This window comes from Rattus norvegicus, chromosome 1 (assembly GCF_036323735.1).
Source record: "Rattus norvegicus strain BN/NHsdMcwi chromosome 1, GRCr8, whole genome shotgun sequence".
Taxonomy (NCBI): domain Eukaryota; kingdom Metazoa; phylum Chordata; class Mammalia; order Rodentia; family Muridae; genus Rattus; species Rattus norvegicus.
Genome location: NC_086019.1, coordinates 123,403,488 through 123,415,990, shown reverse-complemented (window position 1 = coordinate 123,415,990; position 12,503 = coordinate 123,403,488). Strand labels below are relative to the sequence as shown.

The 12,503-nt window shown below is 36.5% G+C and overlaps 1 pseudogene; it reads right to left on the bottom strand.

Moving 5' to 3' along the window:
- Positions 1–11,339: 11,339 nt before the first annotated feature.
- LOC134484896 (large ribosomal subunit protein eL8-like) lies at positions 11,340–12,140 on the bottom strand (annotated as a pseudogene).
- Between the last annotated feature and the right edge of the window lie 363 nt (positions 12,141–12,503).

The window sequence follows — 12,503 nt, the reverse complement described above, 5'->3', positions numbered from 1 at the left end:
GAAAAGGAGGAGTGCTTTGGTAACCAGCAGATGAAAAAGAAAAGAAAAGGACAGCACATCAGGTAACTTGCTATGACTCTTCACATTTCTGCTCTGAATAACACAACTACTGTTTGCTGTGTAAAGTATTTCCTATTGCTTCTGGTCATTGCTTTAATTTTAAGATCTATATTAAGGACTCAGGCTTTGAGTTCTGCTTCTTCTTTCATATGTCATCCTTGTGTATCTGACAGAGACAAGAGACTTGTTGCTCCTTAATCAGTTTGCAGAAACAGATCTGTCAAAATTTTTTCTATTATTACAGAAATTATCACTTGGAATCATGAAACTACCTGGAACATTTTCTGACATCACCGTCCCTTGTATGTCACCGCTTTCTGTGAGTCCTAAATCCAAACTCTGCAATTCACCTTTTATATCGTCTTGATACCATCAATAGCCTCAGATATTTACATGTCAATCTGAATTCTAACATTAGGTTTACATTGCTATTGTTGGGAAAAATACAGTTGTACATTATCTGCATATCTGCAATCTTTTTTATTTAAGACAAGCAGAGCAAAGAGTTTGCCTATATCACAATAAAAAAGCTTAACATAAAAAATTATTTTTATAACTTTAAATATTAATGTACTAAGGTTTCCAGACACCACCAGTTTCCATGAATCATAATATGTATTGTACTTTAGTTGTAGTACTGTCTTAATTACTATATCGTATCACTGAACAGGTTCAATAGATATTATTGTGTGACTTTTTTGTGTTCTATGGTAAGTTTACAAAATTCAAGTTTTTGTTCATTTGCATAATCTAGGTGACTCAGTTGCATTTTATCTATCTCAATATCAATATGTGGAAGAATCAGTTGATGCTAATATGTGAAATCTACCAGGCTATATCATAGCTGGCTTGTATTTAATGTTATCTCATTAGTTTTGGACTTATTAACATTTGTTTAGAACAGAAAATGTTCATATCAAAGATTTTACCATGTTTATCATCTCCATTGTCCTGGTAACTGTATAGTTAACTAGAGGCTTATAACTCAGTAATTTGTCCTATGATTCTGTCTATCATCTGTATTCTTTTTGCTTCTATGAATCTAACAGAATGCTAAACTTTTAGGATTTTTAGGATTTGGAACTAGTGTAGGAAAATGAATGTGCATCTTAATAAACAATCATGAAAAATTACTTGAACATGGGTGAAAACGGAGTTTGCAGTAGAATCATTGGAAGCTTTATTGTGTATTGCACAAATGAAGCCTAAAAAGGTGAATAGGTAGATTACACAGTCTTTGCCTGTTATTGTAGAAAGTAAACACATATGAAAAGAGATGATTGTCGAGGCCCTAATGTTTTACAGTGTGCATGTAAGTGATAGATATGGGTTGTCTTCATAGTAGTTTTCATCTCACCTTCCTTAAAGAACAAAATGTTATTTTATGAGTGTGCCAGTATTTGTTTGTTTTACTTTTTTTTCATTTTTAAGGATAAGTTATTTATGCAAGTTTCAAATGTTATCCCTCTTCCCTGTTTCTCCTCCACAAGTCCCTATCGCCTTCCCTTTCCTTTGGCTCTTCTATAAGAGGGCTCCTCGACTTCCCCACCAACTCCTGCCTTAGCATTCCCCAATGCTGAGACACTGAGACTCCACAGGGTCATGGGTCTCCACTCCTACTGACCCTGAGAAGGAAATCCTCTGCTTCTGCTATATAATCCAGCTGGAGCCATGGATCCTTTGGTTGGAGGTTTAGTTCCTAGAAGCTTTAAGTGGTCTGGTTGGTTATTGTTGTTCTTCCTGTGGAATTGCAAACCCCTTCAAACTCCTAAAGTCCTTGCCCTAACTTCTTTTGTGGTGTCCCCACGCTCAGTCTTATGTTTGGCTGCAAACATCGACATCTGTATTGGTCATGTTCTGGCAGAGCCTCTCAGGGGACATCTAGGCCAGGCTCCTGTAAGTGAGCATTTCTTGGCATCAGCAACAGTGTCTGGGTTTTCTGTCTGTAGATGTGATAGATGACTAAGTGGGGCTGTCTCTGGATAGCCTTTCCTTCAGTCTCTGTTCCACTCTTTGTTCCTTTTGATAGGAGAATTTCTGACTTACTATTTTTGAGATGGGTGAATGTCCCCATCATTCAAACAGGGGCCATGCCTATCTACTGGATATATTCTCTACAGGTTCTCTCTCCTCTTTGTTGGGGGTAGTTTTGCCAATGTCTTCTGGTTGGGTCCTGGGAAATCCTTAGGCCCCTGACACCTAGGATTTTTGTTTGGTAACTCTAGGTTGATGTCTGTCTTAGTTAGGGTCTTATTGCTGTGAACAGACACCAGTAACAATGTAAGTTTTATAGAGGACAACATTTAATTGTGGCTTGCTTACAAGTTCAGAGGTTCAGATGTTCAGTCCATTACATAAATGTGAGAACATGGTAGCATCACAGCATCCAGGTAGGCATGGTGCAGGAGGAGGTAAGTTCTACATCTTCAACCAAAGGAAGCCAGAAACAGTCTGAGCATCCCTAATCAGCCAGGAATAGTGTCTCCAAGCCCATCCCCCACAGTGACACACTTCTCCCAACAAGGCTACACCTTCTAATAATTCCAGTCCCTGGGCCAAGCACATGCAAATCATCACAATATCTATATGCAAGTGAGAACTGGCACAAGTTAGGTCAAGGCCATGATTGGACAGTAAAACAAAAAAACACTGGGACAAATCTTTTGTAAAGTAGGAGAGAAGGCGAAGGAAGGAAAATCAAGATGGAGACAGAGAAGGATGAAACAGATCTGGGTGGTCAGGAATTATCGAATTAGTTGTGATGGATTTCTGTAGGCAAATTTATCTTATCTAGGTGGGCAGTTTATATCCTTATCAATTGTTTGTGAATTTATTGTGTGGATTTACTAAATTATCTTGATTGATAATTTAATATATAAATCTGATTGTTGGTTTGCAGTTCGATGAGTCTTGATTTTAAGCAGTTATTGGGAGTTTATACCATAACTAATAGAGGGGGGCAGATATAGGCAAAATAAACAGAGCAATGGCAGAGTGTTATGAGAAGACAGCTGCCACTGAGACCAGGGGATGTATGCTGGAAATATGAGCAAAGTTCACAGTAAGAGATCTGTGACATATGTGGTCTCTGTATGAAACTGGCATTGCAGCAACCCCCTTTGGGAACTAGATGGGTAGAGAGATTGAAGGTACACACACAGAGTAGCTGTCAGCAGCATTACTTGAGAGAGAGCTTAGAGGCTTTTGCTGACTTAGATGAAAATAACCTACAGATGCTATGTGTCCCTACAGTGACAGGTAGAACAGGATAAAAGAAACACTTCTTTATTTTTTACTGCAACAGGTAACAACAGTTCCCCCTCCCCCAATGCTACATACCTACTTTCAAATTCCTGACCTTCGGTATTTCTCCCCCAACTCCTCCCATATCTGAACCCCACATTTTTCCCTCCCTCCCTTTGCTCTCTCCCAAATCTTTGTCTCCCTTTTCTTCCCTAAGATTATTTCCCCTTTTGAATAGGACTGTAGCATCCATACTTTGGTCTGATCTTTTTTATTCTTGGGTTTTATATGGTCTATGTATTGTATCATGGATAGTATGAGCTATGTTTTGGTTATTATCCACTTATCAGTGAGTGTATACCAAGTATGTTATTTTCCAACTGTTTTACCTTATTCAGGATGATATTTTTAAGTTCCATCCATGTGTGTGCAAATTTCCTGAAGTAATTGTTTTAAATAGCTGAATAGTACTCCACAGTGTAAATGAGCCACATTTTCTGTATCCAGTCTTCAGTTGAGGCTCATCTGGGTTGTTTCCAACTTCTGGCTATTATAAATAAGAATGCTATGACCACAGTGGAGCATGTATTCTTGTAATATCCTCTAGCATCTTTGGGATATAAAGCCAAGAATGGTATAGCTGGGTCCTCAGGTGGTACTATGTCCAATTTTCTGAGAAACTTCCATATTGATTTAAAGAGTGTTTGTAACAGCTTGCAATACCACCAACAATGGAGGAATGTTCCTCTTTCTCCACAACCTAGCCAGCATCTGTTGTCACCTGACTATATTTTTTAATCTTGGCCATTCTGACTGGAGCAAGGTAGAATCTCATGTTGTTTTGATTTGCATTTCTCTGATGACTAAGGATATTGTCCATTTCTTTAGGTGCTTCTTGGTCATTCAATATTCCTCAGTTGAGAATTCTTTCTTTAGCTCTGTACCCCATTTTTAATAGGGTTTTTCTTTCTCTGGGTTCTAACTTCTTAAGTTCTTTGTCTATTTTATTCCTTTATCAGATATAGAGTTGGAACGATGTTTTCCTCTTCTGTGGATTGATGTTTTGTCCTATTGTTTAATAAAATCTGTTATCAAATTTCTTGTTTACATTCCTGTACTGAATGAAAGGAAATGTTCTATTTATCATGATTTTAATTGTTTTAGAGGGGTGGCTAGGATATATTAATATAGGACTAGTCAAATATATATTCTCCTTAGGAGATAGCTCATATATCCTCTTTAGGTACAACTAAGGAACCACTAAATTCAAATCTTACTCATTTTGGAATCTTGCATGTTTCACATAAGTGTCATCAAATGTGTATCTGCCACCAAGTTCAATAAAGAGATGAGGATTTTACATAGACATAAGTTCTTATTAGATTAAATGTCCATTCTGTTGGAGGCAAGAATCGTTTTTCTATGAGTAACATAGGTAAATACTGGTGAAAAAGTAGGCATAGTACCCAGTTAAGAAACACTCAGCCTTGATTGGTTAATTAAAATATCAGAAAAATCCTCTACATTTGTGTTTATTCTCATAAGTTAGTACTATATTACATCAATTCAGGTGTCCATTTCCTAATTTTCATCATTTCCTTCATCTTTGCTTTGTTCTCAAAAATAAATTTCAACAGATTTTCAATAAGAATTTTCCAGAGTCAATGCTATGAAAAATGTGCTTCATGGTTCAGAATACCAGTGTAGTAGGAAAACCATAATTCATTTATTTAACACTATCTAATTCTCAGAGAATCATGAGAAAGGGGAAAGCTGAAAAAGAATAAAGAGATATCAGAATAGAACAAGATACTGTCTATTCCTATATTTCAAGGCAAACAGAAGCCATCTAGATTAATTATCTGTGTCACCGAGTAAATAGATACCCTAGCTAGACTTCAAGTTTGTTTATGTATCTTCATTAAATTACAAGAAAAGTCAGGATATCCTCATTCAGAATCCACATGCTCAGACAATTTATTGAAGGGAAATCTTACTTACTGATTGTATCCTTTGAAGAGGCTAGAAAATATAGTGTTAAAACAATATTAGAACTTGGCTCTGTCATTTACTATGTAAGAAAGTCCTCACCCTTACCGAATAATAATTTTCTGTGTAGACTTTTTATGAGCGCACACAGCCTAAAAATAACAAATTAAAAATGCTCTGTATGTTTTCCCAATAAACTAAAATGTTATGTAAGGTGAACCTTGACAGAATTCTAGTATTGTTGTTTCAATGTTAGATGGGTATGCAGTAGACATTGAGTTCAACTCTATTTGGGGGGAAAATGTGTTTATTTTATATTTTTGTTTATGAGATTATAATAAAATTTTATTTTCCCCTTCTATCTTCTATGTTCAAATATAATATTCTTTGCTCCTTTTCAAATATTCTGTTTGCTTTCATTTATTATTACACACATATGTCTGTTTGTATGTACATGTTTGCACAATGTTGTAGGCATGTTTTTAGGATTGATCATGTTCTGTTGAATAACCAATTGGTTAATTTTCTCTGTGGAAAACTGTATCTTATTGTCACTTTTTAAATGTTTGAAATACTCATTTTAATTTTTTTTTGTTTTTATTTTTATTGGTGTTTTTGCTTCTTTACATCTCAAATGTTATTCCCCCTCCAAGTTTCCCTCCTGAAATCCCCCATGCTCCATCATCAAGGCTTCATAGGATCCAGGGCTTCCCCTATCATTGATAGCTGACAATGCCATCCTCTGTCACATATTCAGCTCAAGCCTTGTGTCTCTACATTTGTATTCTTTGGTACACTGTTTAGGTCCTAGGTGCTCTAGCAGGAAGGTGAGGTGTCTGGTTGGTTGATATTATTGTTCCTCCCATGGAGCTGCAAACCCCTTCACCTTCTTCAGTCCTTCCCCCAACTCCTCCATTGCGGTTCATTTGTTCAATCTGATGTTTGGCTGGAAGCATCCACATCTGCATCTGTAAGGCTATGACAGAGCCTCTCAAGAGACATGTACTTCAGGTTTCTCAATGTTGTTCTTGTGATTACTGGCATTTGTAGAAAATATAATCTTCCAGAGAATGGCCTCATATCCCAGATTTTACCTCTTTTGTCCGTCTTCCACAATGGACTCTGATATTTCAGTAAAGGTGATGTTTTATTAAACTATTTGCTAACTCTGTTCCACACTGTGTTCTGATTTTTTATGGGTTTTTTTGCATTTATTTGTTAGATGAACTATGGGCCTTTTAATAAGCATTTTTCAAATCAGATATGGAAGTCTCACAAGATTATGAAGTTATCTAAATAATCACATTTATTTATTATACATATTTTTACACAGAAAATTGATGTTAAGATATTTCCTTGTTTTTAATCTATATTTACTACCTTTTACATTTCTAAATAAGTCTACCTTCCCTCAACCACTTGAAACATTGTATACTCTATTGTATTGATCTTTCTATTCTACACCTAGGTAATTGTCCATTTATGATTTCATTGTACCTGCATTTACCCTTGTACAGGTGTGCTAATAAAAGAGGTGGACCTAGGATTCTCCAATGAGACAAAACCATTGGCATCTGTCAATATTGGTCTAGATTATCGCACTCACTATGTACTTTTCTAGTTTTATCTGTCTATTATAAGGTACTACTTTCTATTACTTTTCATATTGTATGCCTACTTTACTTTCATCATACTTTCACCAATGGAGGCAGTTAGGTTAATTCCTTTTCCTGTGTATTGTGAATATAAAACTAGTAAACCATGGAGAAGTCTGTTGAATACCTTTGTACACACAGTAAGGGGTGAAATTATTTTCATAACTGACTAACAGTGGAAAAAAATTTAATAAGTAGTTATATAGGAGGAGGATAAAGGAAGAAGCAAAAGTAGGCAGTAAGAAAAAAGTAAGAAACTCAAGATGAGTAATCTTTTTGACAGATTATTGCAGGTCATCCCATGAATATTTGAGCAACCCACCAATGAAGTGGAACCTAATTCCCACTTTTTTATTAATCTGAGCTTCGACTCTTCGAATTGGAATGAGTTATTGATTACTAGAGGTCTATTAGCCATGACATTTGTAATTTGATGTGACTAGAGCATAACAGCATCATCAGTTTTCATAAACTTAAAAATAATTATTAAATGGGTTTTTCTTCTAACCTTACAAGGAATGATATTATAAGTCAACCTAGTTTAGTTGGAGATGTAGGGTTTCAGAAATAAGGCCCCCACATGAAAGTACAAAGTTACTCCCTTTGAGTCCTGAGAGTCTTTCACCTCCCAGGAATCTTGTACATCCTAGAGGATCCCACAGACTCTACCTTCCAGTGTGCCTGTTTCCTATTTTCTGCAAGTCCTGCCCCCTCACCAATACCTTATCATGTCCCCCTCTTCACTTCTCTTTTTCCTTTCCACCCAGGTACCTCCCTTCTTTGCCACATTCTGTGATTAATTTCTTCTGCCTCCAAAGTGGGATTGAGGATTCCACATTTGGGCCTTTCAGCTTCTTTGCCTTCTTGAGTTCTGTGGATTTTTTTCTTGGGCATTCTATAATTTGGGGCTAATTTCTTCTTATTATTGAGTACCTAGCATTTTAGGAATATGCCCAAGGGTGGTATAGCTGGGTCTTCATGTATGTCTATTTCCAATTATCTGAGTAATGTCCGGATTGATTTCCAGAGTTGTTGTACCAGTTTCCAGCCCCAGCAGCAATGAATAAGTGTTTCTCTTTTTCCATGTCCTGGTCAACATGTGCTGTCAACTGCGGTTTTGATCTTACCCATTCTGATTGGTATAAGGTGGAAACTCAGGGTCATTTTCTTTGGGATTTCCTTAATCAGCAAGGACTTTGAACATTTCTTTTGGTGCTTCACAGCCATTTGAGATTCCTCTGATGTAAATTCCCAGTTTACTTCTATACCCCATTTTTTGGATTGGGGTGTTTGGGTTTTTGGTGGTTAGCTCCTTGAGCTTATTATATATTTTGAATATTAGCTCTCTATTGGAAATGGGGTTAGTGAAGTTTTTCCTAGGCTGTGAGTTGCTGATTTTTCTTTACAGTTTCTTTGCCTTACAGAAAATTTCCAGTTTCATGAGGTTCAATTGATCAATTCTTGATTATAGAGTCTAAACAGTGGAGTCTTCTTTAGGAATTTATTCCCTGTGCCAATGAGTTTGATGCTTTTTTCCATACTCTCTTCTATGAGAGGCACTGTATCTGGTTTTATGTTGAGGTCCTTGATCCTCTTGGACTTAATGTATATATTAAATTGTCTTAAAACAAAACAAAAATTAAATTTAAATCTCTCTATGTTTAATATAAGGATGCCTTACTGTAATCATATAATTAATGTGAGAGTTTAAATACAGATATAAATTAGCACAAGTGATTTTATTATACATTTTTATTTCATAAATGAATACTGTAGTTTCATTATATTAATGCTAGTATTACCTTCCAAATCATCTCTTGTTCATTCCAAATATACTGTCCAACTTATGACCTCTATAAACACAGAGGTTTGTGTCTGGGTTTGTGTGTGTGTGTGTGTGTGTGTGTGTGTGTGTGTGTGTGTGTGTGTGTTACCAGTTGGGATTGGATTGTGTCTTATTGCTTTGGATGAATCTGTAAATAATATTGATTCTCCTTATCTTAATAGGAAATATTTACCTGTATGCTGTCATCTATGAGTGAGACCTTTTGGAATTTTCTTTTCTAGTAATGAATATGGTAATGTTACTGAGGTGATTATGAATATTTACAACAACTCAATAAAAGACAGAACGTGAGCCCCAATATGCTACTACAATTTCTACACTACAAATGTAACCTCAGATTCACTTAGAAACAGACTAGACTATGTTAGCCAAGGAAGTCTCAAAATGGTGAGGTCTTCAGTGTACCCATTGGAGGGACATAATTTTTACTGGGTAAAGACTTTGTCATGCAACCTTTGGGTCACAAGATCACCAGTACAGTAAATTGCCTGTTTTTTGTAAGTTAGTACAATAATCGCATCCATTCCCCAGAGAGAAAATTGGTGAAACTCTACATAGGTTTGTTTTGCAAATGTTAAGTAGTTGGTCAGACATTCTTTATATCCCTGCTATTAGAAAAATATTTTTAAAGTATTTCTTCTATTTTTTGAGATTTTAATCTTATTATTTTATATAAAAATTTATTCCATCCCTCCAACATGTTATCAGATTTCTTCAAAATTCATAAGATGTTTTACTAACCATTGCATACATATGTACATATATCCATAATTTCATTTTTGAGAAATAAATCAGTATATAGGGCTAGTGGTGTAAATGTGTGCAGACTGTGCATGTTACACAAAAAACAGCTATTGTTCTATTCAACTGAATATTATAACCTTTTTGCTCACATTTTGCAATATTTTTAAAGTCTTAGAATGATGGTAAATTTTGTAGATTCATCAATAAGCGATAGTCAGATCACAGTATATTCTTAACAATTTAAGTTGTGCTATAATTTGCCGTTTGGAGATCTAAAATCAATGCTTTGGGTGAAGGTGACAGTTAAAATTTGTCTGTAGGTATAAAGACAATTAGAAATTATAAGTTTTCAGAGGATTAGTCGATGCCACTTTTCTTTAATAGTTCATAACATTATGTGACATGTAAAGTAAGCTAAGTATTAGGAATAAATTATCTCACTTTCTATGATATAATCTGCATTTCACGTGTAGTGAAACTAAGATGAGAACACCATGACACTAATACAGAAAACAAAACAAAGAAAGAAATAAAGGAATAAAAATCAAGCATGCAAAACAGAAGTTGAGGGCTGGGGATTTAGCTCAGTGGTAGAGCGCTTGCCTAGGAAGTGCAAGGCCCTGGGTTCGGTCCCCAGCTCCGGGGGAAAAAAAAGGGCTGGAGAGATGGCTCAGTGGTTAAGAACACCCGACTGTTCTTCCAGAGGTCATGAGTTCAATTCCCAGCAACCACATGGTGGCTCACAACCATCTGTAAAGAGATCCGATGCCCTCTTCTGGTGTATCTGAAGACAGCTACAGTGTACTTATATATAATAAATAAAATAAATCTTAAAAAAAAAAAACAGAAGTTGAAGGAATAGAAGAAAATGAGGGACCATTAAGAGGGTTGTATTGGAAAGGACCTGACTCATAAGGAGCACAATAGGATGAGTGAATTGTAGAAGAGAATAAAATAATTATTCTTAACATGTATGTTTCTTTTAGTAATAACTGAATAATTATATTCCTTGCTTGTTGTTTGAGAGCATATATTACATCAAACTATAATGCATTTTCACCCATTAACATTAACAAACCAGGTGCAATACAAAATGAAAATCATGGTATGTATTTAAATCTGTTAAAACCAAATACTGCTTCTCAAAGGAAAGAACTTTGGGGATAGTTGGAAAGTGTAGTCATTGCAGGAGTGTACTTAGTCAGAAGGTTGTTTTACTTGTGCCATCGAGGGTTTAGAAAAGTCTTTGGTGCTTCTTTTTTCTGCTACATATGTACTTCTCACAGTGGAACAGCACAAACACAGTCATGTCTTTTCCTATTTCAGTCAAGTATGTAAAATCTAAAGTTAAAACTTGAGGATAACTTTACCAGAATTCATGAGTAGGTATGTATTAAACTTGCAGTAGTTGGTGTAATTTGGTGAACTGGTTGCAGAGGGAAAGTAATATTTTTCATGGAAGATTACCATCAGAGTGTACTCATGCTCCTGTAGATCTCTGAGCACTCATAAAAAGTGCTAAATAGGCTGAGGGTATATTAAAATGTCAAATTATCTGACCATGGTTTATTAGTTATAGATATTATGGATAATCCTAATGTCTTGTAGGTAATGGTTGCATTTTTAACACAGTTCATGACATATTAAGTGAAGTGTCTTCAAAATAATGACATGTTAATAACAATTCTATAAGTTCTCAAATAGGAAACATACTCATATACACATTGTGCTTTTCTTTTTTCTTTTTTTTTTGGAAGATAATTTTGTAATTATATTTATGTACAAAAAACTTAAGTGTACACTTAACCCAGCTTAGTGGCAAGTTCTTTAGGCTTTGCCTTTTCTAGCTTGGCAATGCTAGCCACAGACTTAGGACCCAGGACACTGCCTCCCCAGTGGCAGCGGATCTTGTTATATCTGTCATTATAATTGGACCTAATAGCTTCCACCAGCTTAGCCAGAGCACCCTTGACTTCCGAGTTAACCTATGTGAAGGCAACAGTGGTGCATGTCTTTCTGTGGACCAGGCGCACCAGCCTGGCCTTTCCCTTGATAATGCAGTAGGGCAACCCCATCTTTCAACAAAGGGCAGGTAGGAAAACCACCAACCCAATGGGGTCTACATCATGGGCAATCACCACCAGCTGAGCCTTCTTGTTCTCCACCAAAGTGGTTACTGTATTGACCCCTGCTCAGAGGATAGGTGGTTTCTTAGTTGGGATGCCCCTTTTGCCAGCAGCTTTTTTCTCAGAGCAGGCCAGCAGCCTCTGCTTCTTCTCCTGCTTTGTCTCTGGCCTGTACTTGTGGGCAAGCTTAAGCAGCTGAGTCACTGTTTACCTGTCCAGGACCTGGGTGAACTGGTTGATGGCAGGAGGTACTTTGAGCTGCCTCTAGAGGATGACTCTTTGCCACTGCAGCCTGATATATCCGGGCCATTTGAAGAAGCACGTGAGATCTCTTTCGGGCTGTATGTGCTGCCCAATGCTGAAGTTCTTAGGCCTTTTCTCAAACAAAGGATTGACCACCTTTTTGGCCTCTTGTTTCTTGACCACGGCGGGGGACGGGACCAACATCTTCCCCTTGGCTTTCTTTCCTTTGAGCATCTTGCTCGGCCGGAGGAGAGAGTTGTGCTTTTCTGTATTAAAACACAAACACACATATACACACACTCACAGACACAGACACAGACACAGACACACACACACACACACACACACACACACACACACACACACAAACACATGTATCCACAAACAAATGATTGTAGGATGCCTAGATTTTGGGTATTTCTTTTCTAAAATAAAATCCCCTTAATATTTCTTTACAGTTAATATAATTTAAGATGCAATGTAATGTATTATGTGGAAAATAGCTTTATGTAATTGGACACAAACATGCCTTTAGATAATTCAAGTTTTTGATGTAATAAACAAGAGATATATTTGAGGAACCAGAGCTCTGGGGAT